This window comes from Prionailurus viverrinus, chromosome C1 (assembly GCF_022837055.1).
Source record: "Prionailurus viverrinus isolate Anna chromosome C1, UM_Priviv_1.0, whole genome shotgun sequence".
Classification (NCBI taxonomy): domain Eukaryota; kingdom Metazoa; phylum Chordata; class Mammalia; order Carnivora; family Felidae; genus Prionailurus; species Prionailurus viverrinus.
Genome location: NC_062568.1, coordinates 68,981,635 through 69,001,615, shown reverse-complemented (window position 1 = coordinate 69,001,615; position 19,981 = coordinate 68,981,635). Strand labels below are relative to the sequence as shown.

The following is a 19,981-nucleotide window of genomic DNA, read 5'->3' as shown; positions in this document are numbered from 1 at the left end:
ACTTTTCCATAGCAGCTGCACTATTTACTTTCCCACCAACAGTCCACAACGGTTTCAGTTTCTCCACATCATTGCCAACACTTGTTATTTGGGGGGATATTTTCATCTTTTTTAATAATGGCCATCCTAATGGATATAAAATGATAGCTCATTTTAGTTTTACATTCAGTTGATTTTGACAAATGTATGCCGATAAATTCAGTGAGGACGGGATGGTCTTTTTAACAAATGGTGCTGGATATCTACTGGAAAAAAATGAAAGTCAAGCCTTACTTTATACCATACATTAAAATTAATACAACAGGTAAAATTATAAAACTTCTAGAATAAAACTGACATAAACCTTCATCACTTTGAACGTAGGCAATGAATTATCAGATAAGGCAGCACAGCCCAAACCATAAAAGAAAAAATTGATACAGTAGACTTAATAAAAATTAAAACTTTTGCTCTTCAAAACATACTATCCAGGAACTTAAATTACAAACAAAATACTAGGAGAAAATATCTGTGTTATGTATATTTGACAAAGAACCTGTATCCAGAATATGTAAAAACATTATAGCTCAATAGTAAGACAACCCAATTTAAAAAGGCAAATTATTTGAACAGTTGCTTCATAATAGAAGATACATACATGCCCAACAAACACATGAAAGGATGTTTAACATCTGTAGTCATCAGGGAAATGCAAATTTAAACCACAATAAGATACCATGACACACATTAGAGTAGCTAAAATTTAAAACATTGACAGTACCAAGTGTTGACAAGAATATAAAGCAAATGGAAATTCATACATTACCGATGGACATATAAAATGGTATAGCTGCTTTGGAAAATGCTGGCAGTTTCTTAAACAGTTAAACATAAACTTACCATAAGGCCCACCAACTCCAAGAGAAATATAAATGTGTGCTTACACAAAGACTTGTACACAAATGTTCATAGCAGCTAACTCATAATAACCAAACACTGAAATTCAATGTCCATCAATGGGTAGATGAATAAACAAATTGCAGTATATACATATAATACAATACTACTCAGCAATAAAAAGGAATGGACTAATGATACACACAATATGGCTGAATTTCAAATCACTATGCTGAGTGAAAGAAGTCAGACACAAAAGAGAAACATGCTGTATTGCTTCCATTTAAACGAAATAAATCTAATGTGTAATGACAAAACCCAGATCAATTGTTGCCTGGCAAGGGGCAGTAAGGAAAATTTGTGAAATGAGAGAAATGATTGCATTGGTACCTATAAGGGTGATTGGTTTACCAATACCTATCAAACCATACTTTAAAAGAGGTACATTTTTGGGTTATCTGGGTGGCTCAGTTGGTTGAGCATCTGACTCTTGATTTACAGCTCAGGTCATGATCCCAGGGTTATGGGCTCAAGCCTCACGTTGGGCTCTGCACTGTGCATGGAGCCTGCTTGTGATTCTCTCTCTCTCCCTCTGCCCCTCTCCCCCACTTGCACTCTCTCTCTAAAATAAAAAATGTTTTAAATAGGTACATTTTGTTTTATGTAAATTATACCTTAATAAAGTTGTTTTAAAAATACAACTCATCTCCGTCCTAATGTTCAATATTTAAAGAGAAGAGAAATATGAAACAGGAAAAAAAAATAAAGATCTATCAGGAAATTAGATCATTTGGAACTTAGAAACTCAACTCTAAGTCTTTCATGTAATACAGTGCATTAAGGCCAGACTCCAGAACCAGAATACCTGGGTTCAAATCCCAGCTCTGCCATTTAGTAGCTGAGTAATTTTGAACAAGTACAATAATTTATCTGTGCCATAATTTACTATAAAGTGAGGATAATAACAGTATACCTACTTCATATAGTTCTTATAGAGACTAAATGAAATTATATAAATGAAGTACTTAGAACTGTGTCAGGCATACATAAATGCTATGTAAGTATTAGTTATTATGGTACAAATAAAAATGACTACAAATCTACTTCAGGCTGCTCATTTCTGATGGATGTTCAGTAGTCTAGTAAAAAGTAAATGAATATGCTTAACAATGAGAATCATTTCCTATGTGCTATATTAGCAGATCATCCAAAGATCTCATGGAAGGAGAACTTGGAACAAAATCTGAAGTACTAATACAATCCTGATGTGAGTGGATTAGCATACAGCCCTAAATTTGGACAAATTAGGGCAACCTTAACATCTCTTACATGGGTCCTAATAAAAATGGGATTTTCATTTCTAGAGCTATCATTTGGCCAAATTAAACTGTGAAAAATCTAAATGTACAATACATAAGAAGCAAAATGAAGAGGGGTGCCTGGGTGGCTCGGTAAGTTAAGCATCCAACTTTGGCTCAGGTCATGATCTCACAGTTAGTGAGTTTGAGCCCCATGTTGGGCTCTGTGTTGACAGCTCGAGCCTAGAGCCTGCTTCAGATTTTGTGTCTCCCTCTCTCTCTCTACCCTGCCCTCAATTGTGCTCCGTCTTTCTCTCAAAAAGTAAACATTAAAACAAAACAAACAAACAAACAAACAAACAAAAAAACACCCTAGAAGTACCTGGGTGGCTCAGTCGGTTAAGCGTCCAACTTCAGCTCAGGTCATGATCTCACAGTTCATGCGTTCCAGCCCCACATCCGGCTGTGCACTAACAGCTCAGAGCCTGGAGCCGCTTCAGATTCTGTGTCTCCCTCGCTCTCTGCCCCTCCCCCGCTCACGCTCTGTCTCTGTCTGTCTCTCTTTCTCTCAAAAATAAACATTAAAAATGTTTTTTAATTAAAACAAAAACTCTAAAAAAAGAAGCAAAATGATGAGATTCTCAGAACTAATTATATTAACTGTTACATTTATAAGCTAAATATCACACCAAAAAATCCAAAATAAATCAGAAATATCTAATTAGAAGGGTGCAGAATAAGCACAGAACTTAGTTACCTTATATATCCTGGAACATCTATTGACTTCTTTATTTTTTCTTCTGTAAGTGTAGCTTCTTTTTACTAGTAAGAGTGATAACAATATAAATTTTTATTATGGCAAAATATATATAAAATTTACCATTTAACCATTTTTATTAAATTTTAACCAGTTAATAAAATATAATCGACATACAACATTGTATTTGTTTTAGGTATACAGCATGATGGTTTGATATATGTATGTATTGTGAAATGATTACCACAATTAGTTTAGTTAACATCTGTTACCTCACATAGTTAGAAATGTTGTGCGTGCGGATGATAACTTTCAAGATCTACTCTCTTAGCAACTTTCAAATATACAATACAGTATTTTAAACCTTAGTCACCATGCTGCACATTACATCCCCAGGAATGATTAATCTTATAACTGAAAGTTGTTATCTTTGGAGGCCCTCACCCATTTTGCCCTCTTCCCTTGCTTTTGGCAACCACCAATCTGATCTCTGTATCTGTGAATTCTAACCTTGTAGATTCCACATTTAAATGAGATCATACAGTTTTTATCTTTTCCTGTCTTATTTCACTCAGCATTAGTGCCTTCAACGTCCATCCATGTTGTCTCAAATGGCAGGATTTCCTTCTTTTTTATGGCTGAATAATATTTTGGCGTGTGTGTGTGTGTGTGTGTGTGTGTGTGTGTGTGCGTGCATGTGTGTGTATGACTTCTTTATCCATTCATCCCTTGATGGATGCTTAGGTCGTTTCCATATCTTGGCTATTATAAATAATGCTGCAATGAACTTGATGGCTCCTGATATCTTTTTGAGATAGTGATTTTATCCCTTTGAATAGATATCAAAATGTGGAATTGCTGGATCATATGGTAGCTCTATTTTTAACTTTTTGAGGAACCTCCATACTGCCTTCCATAATGGTTGCACCAATCTACATTCCCACCAACAGTACACATTTTTTCCACATTCTCACCAATGCTTATCTCTTGTCTTAACAATAGCCATTCTGAGAGTTGTGAGGTAATATCTCATTGTGGTCTTGATTTGCATTTCCCTGATGATTAGTGATGCTGAGCACATTTTCATGTACATGTTAGCCATTTGTATATCTTCTTTGGGAAAATGTCTGTTTAGTTCCTCTACTCATTTTTTAATCAGTTTTTGTTGTTGTTGTTGTTACTGTGTTGTGTATCCTTTTCTACATGATCATGTAATACGTGAGTTTTTCTCTTATGCTAGTATTTTAAATAAAAATATGCTGAAGATGTTTTATTAAAAGGCATATTTTTTGCCAAGTGACATCCTATGGCTTGGGAATTCTAATTTCTACTTTTGTTGATATATTTCTTTTTGAACTTCAAAAATAATGATTATGATCTGACAAAGTACATGTACTAATCCTTTCCTTCTTTCTTAGAAGACCATGAGGAAAAGTGAAATACTCATTGATTTATCCAGATTCAATATCTTCCATGTTCACATCAGGTATGTGCAGTATAATTTTCTAAACACTATAAATTTTCTCCTCTCACCCAAATCATCTCTTGTGCTTTTTTTTTATATCACATATTTGTTACGCTAGCTCTACAGAACATCAGGTATAACAGACTCCTTAATCAAAATGGATAAGCCCCTCCCTATTTAAAAAGCGCACATAGTTAAATATTAAGGTGGAAAATATGCTTTGTACCCTATGATAATCTTGCTATTATATCTGGCTGTCTTTTTCTTATTAAAAGAGTGGTTATATTTTTAAAATCTACTTTGATAGAGAATAGAAAAAGAGCTCCGTTATCAAAAAACAAGATTTGTTAAAGGTAGTATTGAAAATAAATAATTGGCTTTTGTTCATGAATGGCTAAATCTATTTTGTGGTTTAAAGAGCTAAGAACAGATTGCTTCCCTTAGACTGTTAGCAAAGAAATGTTTTCATCAATTAACATTCTTTGCTAAGAACAGTTTTTTCCAGTGCTATTTCTCAAATGGAGCATTACATAAATAGACCTGCCCAAAGGACAATTCTTGGGCTTTTTTCTTTAATGTTTCAGAGTATAACAATTATGGCATGCCAGTTGAAAATGCTGGCAGAAAACAAAACAAAACAAAATCACATTTCAAATGGATAATTTACTTGAAGGAAAAAGTTGCCATTGGTAGCCATTCCTGCAAATTAAATAAGAGACATCACCAATAAATTGTGTCAATCTTCCTCTTCATCATACTTTTGCCCAACGTTTACATCCCAGTAGGATGAAAAGGGCAAGGAGTAGGAAATAAAGAAGGTTGTTACAAAAGGCCCTGAACTGTAAAAACACACCATTCAATTCACCCAGAAATATTCCCCTGCCTCAGCTTTATCCTTTCCTCTTCCAGCTGTGCTAAAGTGTTTACCACTTTATGAGGGTCTATAGAGTAGGTGCAATAATTGTGAACATTTACTGAGCAGTTTCTTACAAGCCAGGCACTATGCCAACAGCTTTATCTATTTTGATTGACTTAATTCTCAAAATAACATTTAAGCAACACTGCTGTTCCCATTTTTCAGAATAGGAAACTGTGGTAAAGATCATATAGTACTGAGTGGTAGAGACCAGATGCATACCCAGGCTTTAGAGTCCATACACCTGAGCTGTCTATGCTACTCCCTGCCAGTGAAGGGAGATTAACTCATAGGCAGTGCTCTTCAACATGCATACAAGTAGACCTCTATCATCTTTTTTTCTTAGTAGAGACTTGCTCCCTAAGGGTAAAGATAAGTTTCTAGAAGGAGCGAAAAGAAGGTAAAATATAACTGGAGTTAAGGGGAGAGGCAGATATTGAACCAAGAAAGAGAAAGAAGTATATTCAAAGACAGTTTATGAGAAAAAACAAATTCCAATGGCTACAGCAAAGTGATAAAAACACTTTTGGTAAATTTCCTTCAAGAAAATAAAGAAAACCAAGCCAAGATTTAGAATGAGATCATGCAGCATTTCACTTTATACACAAATTAACCTAAGCCCAGAGAATATTTTAGTGTGACTGCTACATTCTACAGATCAGTAAACACAAGAGAGATTAAATGACTTGGCCAAGACAAGAAGAAGCAGGTAAGGCAAGGATAAACTCAGCCAGATCTCCTGACTTTGAGCTCAATCCTCTTCCACCAACTATATCAAACACACTTTGTCAGCTTTTAAAATATAGATGTGGTGGTCGACATGGTTTTGACTCAATTTCTGGACCATAAAAAATAATTATAGAGCATACATGTTGAAGATTAAATACAAATACCTTAAGTTATCATCTCTTCACAAATAATATTGTAGAAGAGCGGTGTGGATAAAGTAGTCAGTTATAAATGCAAGGAAGAGAATTCTTGGCATAAATGCATATTTTTTTACCTCTAATGTTAAAACATAACATAAAAATCTACAAAAATCTTTAAATTGAAATTATTTTAGCTTTGGAAAAAATGTTTTAATTGTTTTTTTTAATCTGTTTTTAAAAGTTTGTTTGTTTGTTTGTTTAGAGAGAGCATGGGGTGGGGGCAGAGAGAGAGAGAGAGAGAAGGAGAGAGAGAATCCCAAGTAGGCTCCACACTATCAGCACAGAGCCTGACATTGGGCTCAAACTCATGGAACCATGAGATCATGACCTGAGCCAAAACCAGGAGTTAGATGCTTAACTAACTGAGCCACCCAGGTGCCCTTATTTTAGCTTTGAAAAATTTAGTCACATGCATATATATGGCAAAGAGTGAAATGTCCAAATCATATAAATTTCTTCCTTACCAGAGAAATTGAAAAGGTTGGATGGAAAGAATCTTAGTTGAGAGTTATATAGCCAGTTTTAGTGTTGGTTTATAATCTCTAATGTTCTTTCCAGCTCTAAAATTCTATAATTCTAGAAAACTGATCATTGAAATAAGCACTAGATGAACATATTATAATTTAAGTATATTTGACCATGAGATTATGATCTCCTAACATAAGCCTATGAGAAACTGTTTATATTGGCTTCAAAAAAAAAAAGATTAAATTAATAAAATGCTGATGGTTGGTTTCTATGGTATTTCAGACTATGATAATTATTATCATTATTTTTTTACCTGTTGAGAACTAGAAGGGAGAAAGCAAAAAGGAAAGCTGAAGTAAAGTAGAAATGAGGAGACCTCTTCTTAGCTAAATTCTTAGATACCAAAGACCCCAATACTAATGGTCAGATATAGGTACAGTAGTATACTCATACTAAAAGTTCAGAAGTTTATGTATTTCACCTTTTTTAAGTTTAAAAGTTAATGAGTAATGTTTGTGAGAATGGAGAAGTATGTTATATCTCATTTTCATTAATGTGGGGCAGTCAGTGGAAAAAAAAAATGAGTTTTCCAAAGCCAAATAGTAAATCATTGAAAGCCTAGAATTTTGAAATCAGGCTTTCTACTGACCATAAAAATGAATTAATTCTGTGTGGATGGAATTTTTTTTCTTATCTCAAATTCTCTACTTTATGGCAATTTCCATGGCCTTCTTTCTAGTGTATTTTTGTTATATATGTCTCACTTTTACATCACTTGGCTATGTCAAAAGAATAAATTTCTCAATACAACTCAAGATTTCATTGACCTCTCTCAAGTTGGATCACAGTTATGATTATTGTCTCTAATGATGTTAAAAATTCAAATGTGACTTGTTAGAGGTAAATGATCTGATCTTCAAAACAAAGAAAACACCAAAAAATTAGAATGTAGTCTTCCAAAGATTTATTCCTACCACCTGAGGTAGACAATAGAGAAAAACTAAAAAAGCAACAGAAACAAACCAAAACAACAGGGAACGAAGGTACATTTTATCTAAATATATTCTATTAAAACTGAGGTCTCTTGGGGCACCTAGGTGGCTCAGTTGTTTAAACATCTGCCTTTGGCTCAGGTCACAATCTCATGTTTGTAAGTTCAAGCCTCACATCAGGCTCTGGGCTGACAGCAGAGAGCCTGCTTCAGATCCTCTGTCCCCCCCTCTCTCTGCCCCTGCCTCACTCACTTTCTTTCTCTCTCTCTTATAAATAAATACATACATACGTACATGCATAAACAATAAATTTTAAAAAATAAAATTAAAAAACTGAGGTCTCCCCTTCAAACATTATCAATCACATATCTATTATTAAACATTATTATAAGTTTTTTTTTTATTTTTTATTATTTTATTTTATTTATTTATTTTTTTTAACGTTTATTTATTTATTTATTTATTTATTTTTAATTTTTTTTTTCAACGTTTATTTATTTTTGGGACAGAGAGAGACAGAGTATGAACGGGGGAGGGGCAGAGAGAGAGACACAGAATCGGAAACAGGCTCCAGGCTCTGAGCCATCAGCCCAGAGCCCTACACGGGGCTCGAACTCACAGACCGAGATCGTGACCTGGCTGAAGTCGGACGCTTGACCGACTGCGCCACCCAGGCGCCCCAACGTTTATTTATTTTTGAGACAGAGAGAGACAGAGCATGAACAGGGGAGGGGCAGAGAGAGAGGGAGACACAGAATCTGAAATGGGCTCCAGGCTCTGAGCTGTCAGCACACAGCCCGACGTGGGGCTCGAACTCACGGACCGTGAGATCATGACCTGAGCCGAAGTCGGATGCTTAACCGACCGAGCCACCCAGGCGCCCCTATTATAAGTTTTTTAAATGTAATACCATACTAACATTATACAAATTATAAAACACAAATATAAGAAAATACACAAGTACCAAAAAAGATGTATTGAAATATATAGTACTGATAATTTAAATAAATTTTAGTGAGAATTTTGTGATAAATGTTGCATTACCTTGAAAATCATGGTTTAATATCTTATAACAGAAGGATTCAAGTCTAAGATCATTTTATTCCCATGCTTAGCTATAAGGGCCATAAAAGCTAAAATATATATCACAAAAAGATACAGAAGAAATACAATTTTGACTTCATGTACTCAATTATAACACTCAAATTTCAACTCCATCTAATACTTATACTAAGGTTGTAGTTTAGGGTTTTTCTCTGACAAATTTCTGACTTCTCTATCAATCAGTTCTCCCTGGGCGCCTGGGTGGCGCAGTCGGTTAAGCGTCCGACTTCAGCCAGGTCACGATCTCGCGGTCCGTGAGTTCGAGCCCCACGTCAGGCTCTGGGCTGATGGCTTGGAGCCTGGAGCCTGTTTCCGATTCTGTGTCTCCCTCTCTCTCTGCCCCTCCCCCGTTCATGCTCTGTCTCTCTCTGTCCCAAAAATAAAAACGTTGAAAAAAAATTAAAAAAAAAATCAGTTCTCCCTGAAGTTTTTTTTTTTTTCCTTTAACGTTTAAAACCTGGGGTCTCAATTCACTGAAATGCTGTTGGGAAGATTTTCTGTCACGTTAGAATATTGTTTCCGGGGCACCTGGGTGACTCAGTTGGTTAAGCGACCAACTTCAGCTCAGGTCATGATTTCGTGGTTCACGAGTTGGAGCCCTGCATCAGGTGCTGTGCTGACAGCTCAGAGCCTGTAACCTGTTTCGGATTCTGTTTCTCCCTCTTTCTCTGACTCTCCCCCACTCATGATCGATCTCTCTCTCTCTCTCTCTCTCTCTCTCCTTCTCTTTCTCAAATAAATAAACATTAAAACATTTTTAAAAAAGAGAATTGTTTCCAAATTTACTAAGTGATCATATATGAGAGTTTTAAGATGTGCCTATGTCATTTTTTAAAGTTTTTCCTTGCAATAGTTTTATTGAGATATAATTTATATTCCATGAATATATATCCATTACAAGCATGCAATGTGATTTTTAATAAATGTATAATTGTGCAACCATCACCATCATTCAGTTCTAGAATATTTCCATGACCTGAAAAAGTTATGTCATAGCCACTTGGATTCAATCTTCCGGTCCCAGCCCAAGGTAATCACTGATCTGCTTTTTGTTTCTATTTTTTTTTTTTTCCTTTTTTGGAAATGTCATACAAATGGTATCATCAAACATGTGGCTTCTTGTGGATTTTTCCTCTTGGCATAATATACTGTAGGTTTATCCATGTTGTAGCATGTATCCACAGTTATTTTTATTGTTGAATAGCATTCTATTGTACCACATTTTATTTAATCATTGTTGATTGACATTTTATTTCCAGTATTTTCCTACTATGAAAAATGCTGATATTATTGATGTAAACACCTTTGTGTGGACACATGTTTTACTTCTTGAGTAGAAATCTAGAAGTAGAATTGCTGAGTCATATGGTAAGTTTATATTTATATTTGAAAGAAACTGTCAAATGGTTTTCCAAAGTTGGGTATACTAACCCATAATTTATGATAGCTCCAGTTTTCCACATCCTTGTCATCACTCGGTATTATTAATAGGTTGGTGTTATTAATCTTTTGTCTTATACCCATTCTAGTGGTTGTACAGTTGTGTTGTGGTTTTAATGTCCATTTCCTTTATGATTAATCATGTTGAGTATCTTTTCATGTGATGATTTATATAACTTTATGGTGAAATGTCTATCCAAATATTTTGCACATTTTTAAATTGAGTTCCTTGCTGTCTTAGTTTTGATGTTTAGAAGTTCTACATAAATTCTAGATATAAGACCTTTATCAGATGATAATTAGAAAATATTCTTTCCCGGGATGCTTTGCTGGCTCAGTCAAAAGGCATGCAACTCTTGTTCTTGGGATTGAAAATTTGAACCCTACATTGGGTATAGAGATTACTAAAAAGACAAACTTATAAGAAAAACAGAAAAGAAAAAAGAAAGTATTCTTTCCCAGTTTATGGCATATCTTCTCATTTTCTTGTTGTTTTGAAAAACCAAAATTTTGTTTAAAAAAACCTTTATTTCTATTAAGTTCAATTTATCTATTTTTTCTTTTATGGATCATGATGTTGTATCATATCCAAGCAATCTGTGCCTAAAGCAAAGTCACAAAAATACTGTACTATGTTTCTTTCAGAAGTCTTATAATTTTAGTTCTTACATAATTAATAGTTCTTACAGAAGTCTTACTATTTTAGTTCTTAGGTCTATGATGTATATAGAGTTAATTTTTCTGTATGGCCTAAGAGTATAAGTTCATTATTTTGCACATGGATGTCCAATTATTCCAGTAGCACTTTTTAGGTTTATTTATTTATTTTGAAAGAGAAAAAGAGAGCATGAGCAGGGGAGGGGCAGAGAGACAGGTAGAGACGGAGAATCCCAAGCAGGATCTGCACTGTCAGTGCAGAGTTCGATATGGCGCTCGAACTCACGAACTGGGAGATCATGACCTGAGACGAAGTCAAGAGTCCCAGTGCTTAACTGACTGAGTCATCCAGGTGCCCCATCCCAGCAGCATTTCTTGAAGAGACACCCCAGTCCCCATTGAACTACCTTGGCATTTTTGCTGGACACCAATTGATCGTAAATGTAAGGTCTTACTTCTGTACCTTCAATTCTATTTCATTGATCTACATGGCTATTATTATGCCAATACTATATTCTACTATTGCAACTTTATAGTAAATCTTGAAATTGGATATTTTAATTCTTCCTATTCTGTTGCTGTTTTTGGTATTCTTGTTCCTATGTATATACATTTTAAGACTGGCTTATCAATTTCTACATAAAGTATTTGCTGGGATTTTGGTAGGGATCACATTGAATCGATAGGTCAGAGTTCTTATACTTTGTAAAAATGTATTCCTAAGTATCGTGTTCTTTTCTGTGTTATGAATGGAACTGTTTTCTCAAGTTGTTTTCAAATTGCTAATTCCTATTTTATAAAAATATAAGTGATTTTTATGTACTTATCTTGTATCTTGTGACTTTGTTAAATTCATTTACTACTTCTAGTATTACTTTTGTTGTATATTTTTCAGAATTTTCTATGTATAGGGTCACATCATTTGTAAGTAAAGACAGCTTTAAATTTCCCTTTCCAATTTACGACTTTATTTTTCTTTCCTTGTTACAATGGCTAAAACCTCCAGAACAGTGTTGAATAAAAAAAGATATGAGTAGATATCATTTCATTCTCATTCTTAAGAGAAAACATTCAGTCTTTTGTCACAAATGTGATGATAGCTGCAGGTTTTTCATAGATGCACTCTATCACATCAAGGAAGTGCCCTTCTATTGCTAGTTCGTTGGACATTTTTATCATGAATGGGTGTTGTATCTTGTCAGTTGCCTTAACTTCATCTATTTTCATCATTTTTTCTTATTTTTAAAAATATAGCCATTCTTGACTTGTGGTTTCTGATAAGATAATAACAAGCAGATGCTATTGATTTATCCCCCTAGTCCAACCCCAGAGATGCACAGAAGTTGTAACCAGCTGTGGGGAAACCCAGTGATGAGAGTTAGCTGACCTGGTATGTAAAGAAACAGGGACACAGGAATGGGAAGGGCCAGGTGCCACGGTAGGAGAATAGGATATAAGGAAAGCGCTTGTGTATGATTTATGTCCTCTCCTCTACTGTTCTAATCGGCTTCTTGCCACCTTTCTGACAGAGACAGAGCTCTGGAGTTAAGAAAATAACGAAGTCATATTTTCACAAAATTTAGGGAAAATAACTTCAAATCCAGTACTTCATACAACATTTTGTTGTGGTGATCATTTGATGTCCTGGGGTTGGCACTGAGTCAAGAGCTACTTTACAAATGGAAATTGTTGACTTGCCAAGTGCCCTGCATCTATCTGTCTGACAGACTTCTGCTTTAGGCTTCACTCAAAGCTATATGGGTACCATTAGTAATTAGTATACTTCCAACATAGATCCATTTATGATCCATTTTTCCATCTATGATCTATTTATCCATCTATGATCATCCATTTATGATCACCAAATTTTTGACAGACTGTTTTTGCTTGATCTAGAATTCTTGACAGATAGGTTTTTCTTTCAGCACTTTGAATCTATTCTTCCATTGTTCTCTGGCTTCTTTTGTTTCTGATGAGGAGTCAGCTGTTAATTTTACTGTGGGTTTCTCCTTGTACATAATAAATTGTTACTTCATTGTTACATAATGATCTTGTTGCTTCAAAATTTTCTTGTCTTTGTCTTTCAGCAATCTGATGATGATATATCTAGTTTTGATTCCTCTTATGTTTATTCTATTGAGGGTTGGATCCATAGATTAAGTTTTTTATAAAATGTGGGTAATTTTAGGTTGCTGCTTCTTCAAATATTTTTATATATCCTTCTATCACTCCGTTATTTCTTTCTTTCTTAAGATTTATGTATTTATTTGGAGAGAGACAGAGAGTGTGCATATGCAAGCAAGTGGGAGAGGGGCAGAGAGTAAGGGAGAGAGAAAATACCAAGCAGGCTCAGCACTGTCAGTGCAGAGACTGATGCAGGGCTGGATCCCATGAACCATGAGATCATGATCTGAACCAAGATCAAGAGTAGGGTGCTTAACTAACCAAGTCCCCCAGGGTCCCCTATCCTTTCTTTCTTGTACTCCTAGTTGTCTCATAAGTTTCTGAGGCACTATTCATTTTTCTTCAAACTTTTTTTCCTTTCTATTCCTCAGATTGGGTAGTTTCCATTCCTTTATTTTTTTTATTTTTAATTTTTAATGTTTATTCATTTTTTTAATGTTTATTTGTGAGAGAGAGAGACAGCATGAGTGGAGGAGGGGCAGAGAGAGAGGGAGACACAGAATCTGAAGCAGGCCCCAGGCTCCAAGCTGTCAGCCCCAAGCAGGGCTCAAACTCATGAGCAGTGAGGTCAAAGTCGGACGCTTAACCCACTGCACCACTCACACACCCCTCCATTCCTTTTCTATAGTTTTTCTTTATTGAGAGTCCCTATTTGTTGGGTTATTTTTCCTTTAAGTTTTCAAATGTATTTATAGTAGCTGTTTTGGATTAGTTGCCTACTAAATCCAACAAGTGGAACCACACAGCATGAATATTGGCTACCTATTTTTCTAAATTTGGATTATGCTTTCCTGTTTTCTTTCTTTCTTTCTTTCTTTCTTTCTTTCTTTCTTTCTTTCTTTTTGCATGTCTCAAATATTTTTGTTGAAAATTGGATACTTTAGCTAAAATATTACAGTAATATTGGATCAAGCTTGGTTTTCCTTCTGAGAATTTTTTTTTTTAATTATTTGCTGGAAATTAGACTTTGGAATCTGTTTCCCCTGAGCTGTGGTGCCACTGATATCTCTGGTAAATTTTCCTACCTTATTTTTATTTTTTAGCCTGGTTTCTAAAAAAATTATTGTACATGTATAAAATATATATAAATTCTATTATTTTCTTCCTCTACCAGTGGCATGGTAAATGATTCTACCTTGAAAAAGCAATCACATTGCTCATATTCTTGAAGTTCTTCTCTTGCTCCCAGTTTCACAGGAGGAGAACTAAGTGTTGAGGAATATAAGGCTTTGAGCTTGGGGAGTGGGGAGGAATAGACATCACACTAAACAAAGCTCTTTTACCCAACTTAGGAAATACTTGGGTCATTCATTTTTTATTTGTTGCTCTTCATAGTCCAACAAGATGGTCATAATATATGTTCTGTTGTCAAATATTTGCATAATATTGTCACAAAACCTTTTTATTGTAAGAGACAGACTCACTAAAGGCAAACCAGGGAAAGAATTTGTGAGGGGTGACTCTAAGAAACAGAAAGCTCATGGAGTACTAAAAAATGAAGTGTGTTCTAGCCTTGTGAGGAGAATAGGATCCCAGAAAACACAAGGGCCAACACAGCAGTTCTCTCTGTATTTGTTCTCTTAATTTCAAATTTCTAAGAGAAGAATCTGATTGGCACTATTATAGGGTATGGTCAATGGTCTGTAATAAACTGGTCACATTTGAATCAGGTCTCCACCGGGCTGAACCATGGCCAGCTACTAGGTCATGAGGCTTGCAGGGCTGCATACTTCAAGGGCTGTGGATATAGGTACTTAGTAACATGTCTATTACATTTACCAGATGTTTGATCCCTTTCTTATTTTATAAAGTTATTAAATTCTCATGATTCCACTGTGTTCAAACAACAACAACAACAACAACAACAACAACAAAAGAATCGGAGCAACCTGGATGTTTCAGATGAAAAAAAAAATGTAGGTAGCCCTTATTTAATCTGCTTGACAAAGCTGAGTTTCAACTGTTTTTCCCAATACACCAAATTTTTTGGCCTTAACTCTGAATAGGATAACTTCATGCCAAAGCATGTACAGCCAGTTCTTCTCACACTGCCCCCCCAACCCCACCTCACCGAGGGGTAGAGATAGGTCCTCACAGAGATAAGATCTAAGGCTTTTCTCTCTTGGGTGGCTACATGACAGAAACCTCTATGCTGCTCTGCCATACATTATCTCACTTTTCTACACTGAACTTCCAGTCCCATCTTTTTCTAAGTACCTCCCAACATTACTGATCCTACATTTTCATTGTTAGAAGTCAAATTCTTTCAAGGACTAAAAAAGGATTAATGAATGGTGGCTTTTCTTAGTGTGAGGGACACTTTAGTAGTCCAAAGCACTATGGAAGTTACAGTCATCACTCTTACTGTATCCTATCTTCTATGCGAGAAGGCTCACACAAATAACTACACCATGGGGTAGAGTGTATTAAGTGCCACTATAAAATACTAAGGCAGAAATCATCCTCTCCAGAGGTGGGTAAGGTGAGGAAATTTTCAGAAAAGGCTTTAGAGGTATTGGATTGGGCCTCTAAGGGGGAGGATTTGCATATTCAGAGAATGGTCTGGAGGTGACATACAGTCAGTCAATCCTGAGCAGAACTATTATTTTTAGCAGCCATTTGCAGGACCAGTTTATTCCACTGCTCTCTTTCCCTCATTTGCCACCTGCCTCTGTTTTAACATTCCTTTTAAAAACAAACAGAAAAAGCAACTATCAATTAGTGTGTTTTTTGGAATTCTTATATTTACTGCTCTCACCTTCTCCGTAGGCATCCAAGAATAAGAAAGGAAATAAGGAAATAAGAAAGTGTTTCTGCTCTTCCCGTTTCTTTGCTGCCTCTGCTATGATTTTTCAGGAATATTAATCATGGTGAGCTAATATGAAAATAAACATCAGAAAGGTACAAAGTTTTCATAATCATGATGGTTCTCGTTGACTTCTTTCTGAGATGGTAAGTGAAAATTCCCTTTGATTTCTGTTTACTTTGTTCTTGAAGGTGGTGCTCACCAAACCTTTTTAGTCTTTTGAACTTTGCCTTAGGTCCCAGCATCAGCATGAGCAGAGCCCAGCCCGCCCCCCCCCCCCCCCGCCAACCCCCAGCTTCCCACCTCTACTTCCCAGCAGTTAGACCCGCCAAAGTGGTGTGGCTAGCAGGTTAAATGCTTCCTCTTCTCAAGTTGTTCATTTGCATTTATATGGAACCTCAGAGTGGGAGACAATGGTCTCCACCCTCCACTGGAAATCTGGAAGTAAGGCACTGCAATTAGCAAGTAAAAGGCCCTTTTTGTAGGAGAGAACTTTACTGGCAAAATGGGTGATGATTTTGAGGAGAAAACGCACAATCTTCAGAATCTTTTTAGTTGTATTCAAGGACCAGCATACCGGAGGTTAAAAAAGAAAAGTCTTAATAAATTTCCTTCAGACTGTTTTTTGGTGAAAAGAAGGCGAGGAAAGGGTGGTAGGTTTGAAAGAAGGTGGTTTCACAAAGTGTCAGATATGCATAACATGTAAGGAAAACTTTTGGAGGAGAGAACATAACATACGATGTAAGAGAGAAATTTACAATCAATGGAGCAAAATCCTGGGGAGAGAATATGGTCCATTTTCAGAAGCAGAAATAGAGTATGGGTTTAGCACAGAAGAGGGGCACCTCTTCTCAGCAGGACTGAAGTGATCAAGTGTAAAAACGGAGACTGAGTGTTAGGAAGGTTAAAATAGAGGAACTCCATGATGGATGTCTCAGCCAAATATGGGCAAGATCACTTAAAGAACTGGAAGAAGACAAAGTACAGTGGGGGGGCTTGAGGAAAGCAGAAATAGGACAGGTTTGAGAGAAGTACCCTGGATAATCACCCTCCTCATTGAGGAAAGGAGTTTAGAGAATCAGTGAAGACCCAGCCAAGTCTGGAGAGCCTAGAACTCTTAGTGGAACACAGTGATTTTGTAAACTTGTCCAGCAATGCATGGTAGTACTTTCAACTGAGTATAAGAATTACCAAATAATAATAATAATAATAATAATAACAATAATTAATAATAATGATAATGACAACATTATAGGGGACCTTGTTCATGGTAGATTTTAGTAAGATTTTAATCATTACAAACATGGAATACACAATATCAAAATACTCATCACACTTGTGATCTGAGAAAAATACAAAAAGAAAAGATTATTGGAGTAAAAAAATTAATTCTTGTTGTCTTCTTTCTATGCTATCCTAAGGCAAGAAAAAAGGAAATATTAATGTTATTTTTCCCATGTTTTTTTCATTCACTATTATTAAAAAATGTTTTTAAACCAAATCTTTGGCATCATCTTAGTACATTAAAAACGAGTCTTGGGGGCACCTGAGTGGCTCAGTCCATTAAGCGTCCGACTTCGGCTCAGGTTATGATTTCATGGTTCGTGGGTTCAGGCCGAGCATCAGGCTCTGTGCTGACAGCTCAGAGCCCAGAGCCTGCTTTGGATTCTGTGTCTCCCTCTCTGCCTGTCACCTGCTCATGCTCTGTCTCTCTCTCTCAGAAATAAACAAACATTTAAAAAATTTTAATAAATAAAAATGAGTCTTATAAGAATTTGCATTTTACTTTTTTCATTTTCCAAACACACACACACAAAAGCCAGAAATGAAAGGCATGATGAGCAAACTTCCAGGATGGCAAGGCTCTATGGTCCCTGCTGATTCTTTCCCAATTCTGGAAATATTTGGGGGGAACACTCACATGTTCAACTGTTCTATTCTGCACTTCAACCCTGCATAAGATTATCAACTAAGTTTACATTTTACTACAAATTGTAAGAGGTGTTTTTCCAATCAAGATACCATATTAACAAGTCTTATCTATTTTTGCAATTTTCAACTATAGCAAGATAAAAACTAATACCAAAGCATATTATTCAACTTAAAATTCAGCACAGTAGTTAGATATATGTACCTTGCACACACATTAATCTCTTTCTCTCAACAAATATTTGTAATTTCCAAAATCCTAACTGCTTTTTCACAAAATACGGTCCCCAACTAAGAGGCAGTAACATAAACATTATATTCTTACATCTTACTAACATGGCAAAATCACCAAAAGAAGGAACCTAAGAATATCAGTGGCTATGTGATAGAGCAGTATAATGCTTAACAGTCTAATGTCTTCATGAAGACCCACTTGAATAGCCAGCATTTAACTATGAAAGTTATTTACAAAAAGCAATCAGTATTGACAAGCTAGCACAAAGTGACCAAATGAAAGCATAGAACCTGTTATTAAAGCTCAAGATTTTTCTGTGTACTGATTCCATAACTGAGTTCATTTCTTCATAAAATTTAGAGGTAAGCTGGAAAATACCCAGAAAACTTCAATCAACTGCAATCTATTTCCTTTACTCTCTGAGATCATCGGAACGCATGAAGAACTGACTTTATCACCTGTTTTTCCCCACTGGGTAAACTGAGGGGAAAGAGCATGCACCTGCCACGCTCACAGTGTGGAATGTACACACAGGTGGGTCTTTAATAAATACCCTTCAATGGAGGGATTAGAGGCTTGCTTGGAAAAGCAGGGAACACATTTAAGTGACGACTCGATGACATCCAACATATTATACGTCAGCCAGTTCCTTGCTAAAATATCATGCAAAGGAAATCTTTGAGTCTCCTTTAGGTTAGGCATTAAGTTTTTAAACCCAGAATTTTGAGGCAAGATCCGCCCCAGGGAAAGGGGAGTGGTTCAGAAAAACACGTAGAATTCAGGTGGATCAGTGACGTCAGGAAGAAGCAGCGAATTAAGGGATAGGGAGCAAACTCACCTGGAGTAGCAGAAGCTGCACACAGGTCAAAGGTCAGAGGTCAAGGCCTCAGGGAGTTCCCCCGACGCAGGAAAAGTGAAATGCCCACTCCTAGGTTCTCATGGATTCGTATAAGGGCTCAGCTGTTCCCGCCTTTGAGGTGACATGAGGCACAAACCCTGTCATGCACAGCTGGGGTTGACAGGAAGCCAAGGCGCAAGCTGCCTCAGGTGTCAGAGCCAGCACGCGGGAATCTCCCCGTATTTCTTCCCTACACCCCCTCCCGCTCCCCAAGCCTGAGACACCTCCAGCCTCACTCCCCACCTTCTTCAGGCCCTCTCGCTCTTAACAGCATCGGTCTCTATGGCGACCTGAAACCGCAGTTCGCATTGGCCCGTTCAATATGAGGGCCGGGCCAATAGGGAGGGCCAGCCTTCTCCTTCCGACCAATGGCGTTGGCGGGGAGCAGGTCCGGAGACGGCGGCGTGCTGACGTTCCCGGGAGCCCGGGGCTGGCTGGGCAGGCGGGCTGGCGGCTGGGCGGGCGGCGGCGGCGGCCTCTGGGCAGTAGAGGGGGCTCCGGGGCTGAGTCCGTGTCGACGCCGGCCGCGGAGGCGGCACCATGGGCACTGGGTAGAGGGACAAGTTGGCCACCGCCGCCGCCCGGGGTGGTGGGAGAGCAGCTTCGGGGGAGGGGGCGGGTGGGGGAGGGAGGGGCGGGCAGCCGCTTGGCCGCCGCACTTTTTTAATTTTTTCGGGTGCCGCAGCGACGACCCCTCGGCGCAGATGTCCCTGATCCCCCGAGCGACGACGGGCGCTGCCTAACCTGGAAAGTAAGTGTGCGGGCTCGCGGGAGGGCGCGAAGACTCCTGCCCCCGAGGCCCCCGGCCCTCGCCCCCTCGCGCCGGAGCCGGGACCTGCCTGTGAGGGACGCGTGGGGGACGGGCGCCTCCCTCCCGTTACTCCGTCCCCACCGCCTCGCGGCCGCCTCGGCTTTCCTGCCCCGCCTCGTGTTCCTGCCCGCACTCGCCTGCCTGCTCCCCTCCCCCCGGCAGGCGCACAAGTTTCACCCTCCATTTGCTTTTCCCGGCTATTACTCTCCTCCGGTC

The 19,981-nt window shown here is 37.6% G+C and overlaps 2 protein-coding genes across 3 annotated transcripts in view; one reads left to right on the top strand and one right to left on the bottom strand.

Annotated features, from left to right (window-relative positions):
- CCDC148 (coiled-coil domain containing 148) overlaps nucleotides 1-19,282 on the bottom strand; it is a 255,078-nt gene extending 235,796 nt beyond the window's left edge. The window contains exons 1-2 of one of the 2 annotated variants that reach the window (XM_047871442.1): nucleotides 19,198-19,282; nucleotides 18,895-19,026 (exon numbers count right to left, since the gene is read on the bottom strand). The gene's annotated coding sequence lies outside the window, so the exon portion shown is untranslated. The other variant, XM_047871444.1, reaches the window with a different exon arrangement.
- Nucleotides 19,283-19,563: 281 nt separating this feature from the next.
- PKP4 (plakophilin 4) overlaps nucleotides 19,564-19,981 on the top strand; it is a 240,857-nt gene continuing 240,439 nt past the window's right edge. Inside the window, exon 1 of the mRNA XM_047870213.1 lies at nucleotides 19,564-19,705. The gene's annotated coding sequence lies outside the window, so the exon portion shown is untranslated. The remainder of the gene's footprint in view (nucleotides 19,706-19,981) is intronic.